Genomic DNA, 4,954 nt, shown 5'->3' with positions numbered 1-4,954 from the left:
AACCACACACTTATTACATCGAATGTCTCAAAAGAGAACTTATTACAATAAATATGGCTTAAGGCCATCTAATAACGATAACATCAGAAGGCTTCGAAGATAAAGTGAGTCCATCAACTCCAACGGCATCACTGAGTGAAAGATCACGACCTAAGGCACCTTACTCGTCGTTTGAAAAGTCTGCAACATGAATGTTGCAACCCGAAAACGGGTCAGCACATGGAGTATGCTGGCAATGTAACACATAGAGAGTAATGAGCAGAATAATGCTATCACTACATGCATCAGTTTTGCATAAAGCGAATTTTTGCCTACGACAAAGGAATAAATTTTATTTAACTATCATGGTGGTTGTTAAACATTGAAAAGGTTCACCCAACTCAATCCCAATTAAGCATCATCATTAAACCCAATCAAATTAACATTTAAGAGTGATGAGATCCACATGATAATCCAAGTACTAGATACTTGAAACGTCCATAACCGGGGACACGGCTAACCATGATTAGTTTATAGACTCTGCAGAGGTTTGCACACTTTTCCCCACAAGACTCGATCTCCTCCGTTGGAATTCTCGCACTACACGGTGTTTGAGAAACGGATGACCGAGACATAGTCTTTCAGAAGCGTTTGCACCTTACGATGGGTAGACAGTTACGCCTACTTTCCCCTACATCTGCTAGTCTACCACTTTAAGAGTTCACACGACTTAGTCAACTATGCTAGAGCCCATAATAGCTTGTGGCTGCACACGGAAATTTCTCGCATGAATAATCTTATGATCCCTTTGAGCCTGGGTGGCAGTCCATAGGAGAATCACATGGTACCCCGGGATTTCCAGAAATAAAGGCAACACTGGGTTCCCCAAGTGCCTCAATCCACCAAGATGTGTATTAAAGTTGCCACCTTAAGTTGAACCATTAATTAACAATACTCACATCTATCATGGATACACTCACCCAATCCACGTCTACAAGCATAGCATAGCAATATAAGCAAATGTAGAAGTAACTCTGAAAGGTTTGATAATAAACAGGACAATAGGTACTACCTCAACTAGTTCCCAAAACCCACATATTAATCAGATCCTAACCATGCAACTGTTTGAGGATTGATCTAATGCAATAAAACTGGGTAGTAAAGAGGTATGATCAAAGTGTTACTTGCCTTGCTGATGATCCGAGAAACCTAGAGACTCGTAGTAGCACGTTGCGCACTCCGGGTACTCTATCGCAAACAAACAAGCATACCATAACCACTCATCTAATGAACGGATAAAACTCAAATAAGAGATCTAACCACAAAGTTCAACTTAAGAACTCCAGTTTGCAAAAAGAATCAAATCAAACGAATAAAAGAAACTCAAACGGCAAAAGAAACAAGCTTCATTTACTAATCTGGACCTAAGTCAAATTTTACAGTAGCAAAAACTTGTTTGAGTTGGTTAAACAGAAAGAGGGTTTCGAGATGAAACTCTAGGCGCTTGAATTGCCTGATTCAGATAAACGAGCGAAAAGATAAACTAAAACGAAAATCAGGGCAGAAATCACGATCAAAAATAATCGCAGAAAATCCCTGGAAAAATAAAAAACTAACGAATAGGCTAACGAACGAACGTTCGCTGTCTTCGGCTAAACGATGAAAACCGTTCGTTAAAACGTTCATACGGATGAACGTCCGCAAAATAAATAAACCGTTGGAAAAACCGATCTAACGAAAATAAACCGGAATTAAAAAAACCAGATCTAGATCTAGGGTTTACCGAAATAAACCGAAAAAATGGCGGCGGCGGCGGTCAACTCCGGCGGCGGCGGCCGGCGGCAGCAGCGGGGCGCGGCAGCGGCGGCGGTGGGGCTCGAGGCGGGCTAGGGTTCGTCGGCGGCTGGGGTGGGCTAGGGCGGCGGGGTGGCGGCTTATAAAGCGCGGGGCGAGGCGGAGTCCGGGTCGCCCACGGGGGCCCAAGTCGGTTTGACTTTTTTTAAATAATTTCGACATGCAGAAAAAGAAAGAAAAGAAATACTAAACGAACTCCAAAAATTCCAAAATAAATTTTGCCCGTCCTCTAAAAATAAGCCGGACAAGGTGAAAATTTATTTGGGCCTAAATGTCACACCCTAGCTAGTTATGCATTAGAGTGTTGCATCATGTTTACTCATTCATCAGAAACTTGAAATGGGGATGACAGAACCCCCAGTCCCCTCTGAAACCAACTAGGGTTTACTAAAATAATTTTTCAATGAACCTGAAATGCCCTTCTAAAATGCCCATCATTTTTGCCTTGGTTCAGAACCTCTGCCAAAAGTGGTGCACATTTTCCTAGGCCATCCTAGGGTTTTGAATTAAATAATAACTATTTGAATTTGGGCATTTAAAATTATATAAAATATTTAAATGCTCAAATATCTCCAAACTAAAATGTTTCATGTTGGAAATAATCCAACTATGGACCAGGAGTAGTTTGGTGATTTTTGGAGTTGCCTAGGTATTTTATTTAATTCAACAAAGTCGCAGTTATATTAAATAAAAACAGAAAATAAAGAAAGGGGAAGACTTACCTGTGCGGCCCAGCCCAGCCGGCCCAGCACTGTGCTGGCCCGTGCCAGCCAGCTGCTTCCCCTCGCCAGAGCAGGCAGGGAGGTGAGCATGGCGCGCCCGAGCTCGCCACGCACCACCCAGCCTCTCTGCATCGCCCTGGTCGCCGTTGCGCCGCGTGGATCGTCTTCTGGTCGTCGCCCCGACCTCGCCGACACCCCATTCACTCTCCCCCGGCTCTCCCTCACTCTCTCTCTCTCTCGGCCGAAGCTCACCGTCGCCGCCGTTCGCCTTAGCCACCGTCTCCGACCACCCCTCGCTTCCCCGACCAGCTCAGAAGCTCCGCCTCGACTCCTTCTTCCTCCCCACCGCTCCACGGGTCCCCGGAAGCCCTGCATCGCCGCCACGTCGCCGTTCCCCTCTTCGGACTCCGACCACCGTCGCCGTCAAATTCGTCGTCTCCGACGCGTCCCCGAGCCCGCTTCGACGCACACTGCAACCGCGGTGAGCTACGCCACCGTTTCCCCCTTCTCCCCTGCTCTCTCCCGACCCCTAGGCCCTAGCCCCACCGCGGCCGAAAGCTTCACGCCGCCGGCGATGTCGCCGTCGTGGCCACGATCGCCGTAGCGCCCAACCGAGCACGCCATCGTGCTCCACATCTCACTAGGAGCACGTAGCACGCTCCAACACCCCCCCTAACACCCTGCAACACCGTTCCCGTGCACGACCGAACCCCGGCCGCCGCAGCCGAGCTCGCCGCCGTCGACTCCGGCCACCCCGACCCCAACGGACTCCGCCAAGAGCCGCGGGTCGTCCTCAGCTTCACTCCGGTGGCCTCCGCGGTTCATTTGGTGGCCGAAACGACCAAAACCACTATCGCCGCCGCACTGATGGTCGCCGCCGGCCAGAACTCCGGCGAGCTGACATGGCCTAGTTAATTAGCCACTAAACCACCACCTACTGACGCTGACAAGTGGGCCCCAGGGCTTAGTCAAAGCTAACCAGCCCGGGTCAACACGGGATTAGCCCCTGTGTCACTGACGTGTGGATCCCACACGTCAGGTTTGACCCGAGCCAGCCCTGTTGACCTGCTGATGTCACTGTGACGTCAGGCTGACGCAGTAAATGATATTTCTGGATTTAAATTAAATCAGGAAATTCCAGAATATTAATTAAACTTCAAAAATTCATAACTTTTATTCTGTAACTCCAAATTGGACAAATTATATATGAAAAATGATCAGAAAAATCCAATCTATCCATCTGTACTATTTTCATGCATGATCCAACAAGTTAAATGGATGTTTTAATCAGAACAAGGAAAAGCACTTTAAAAGGCCATATTTGAAATTGAAATTTGAATCTTTGATTCAAATTTGTTCAAACCCTTCTGGCTTTAGTTGCATTAGCCCAACACACTCATATTGCCATGTTTCATGCATGCATCATATTGTTGCACATTGTTTGGTGATGCCTGTGTATCGTTATCCTTTACGACAGGATCTGTCCCCGAGGAGTACCGTGACTACCCTAACGAAGAACCGTATCCGTGCATCGAACCATCAGGCAAGCAACCAACCATTTGATCATATCGATACAATCCCATGTTCTCGCTCCTGCTCTCTTTTACTGCATTAAGACAACGCGTTTCAAACTGCTGTGTGCTACGGTAGTTGAACCCATTTCCTCTGCATGACCTGTCATTGCCACAGTAACTAGATGAAACCCACTAGCATGTGTAGGAGTTGTTTGAGCCATATGTATGTGTTGTTCCTACCTTGCTATGCCTGCTATGCTTAGAGTTGTGTCAGGTCTGGTTCATCTGGGTGATGGGCTAGAGTGAAATGTTTATCTCGGTAATGAGAGTGGTGTGGTGAACACGATTTGGTAAAGGTATCGATGAGAGGCCATGTAGGAGTACATGGTGGGTTGTTTCATTGAAGCCGACCTTAAGCACTGAGATCTGTATGCGTGATTTAAGATACAGCTACTACCATGCATTGGGCCCTGAAATATGACCCCGCTCGACTTCTTATTCACCCTAGCTCTCTGTCCAGGAGTTGCAAGTAGTTTCTGGTGTTTGTAGCCTACTGGAGGCCGTGGACAACGCTGACCGTAGGGGTGGGCTGTGATGCGGTAGGTACGTGGCACGGTGTACCGAATACCCGTTAGGTATCTCGGGAACCCTGTTCACATCGTTCGGGGCCGTATGGGAAACCTCGGCCGGACTCCCTGCGGATGGAACCTGAATAGGCGATAAACCTGGACTAGAGGCTTAAGTGTTTAGGTAGGTCGTGGTCTACACCCACGTCGGCTTTCGCTTGAAGTCTGCCGAGCACATGTCGTGTGCAGACGCTAAGTGGTGGAAACATGTATGAAGAAGTATACCCCTGCAGGGTTATCATAATCTATTCGAATAGCC

This window comes from Triticum dicoccoides, chromosome 6B (genome assembly GCF_002162155.2).
Source record: "Triticum dicoccoides isolate Atlit2015 ecotype Zavitan chromosome 6B, WEW_v2.0, whole genome shotgun sequence".
Taxonomy (NCBI): domain Eukaryota; kingdom Viridiplantae; phylum Streptophyta; class Magnoliopsida; order Poales; family Poaceae; genus Triticum; species Triticum dicoccoides.
This window is presented reverse-complemented; position numbering follows the sequence as displayed.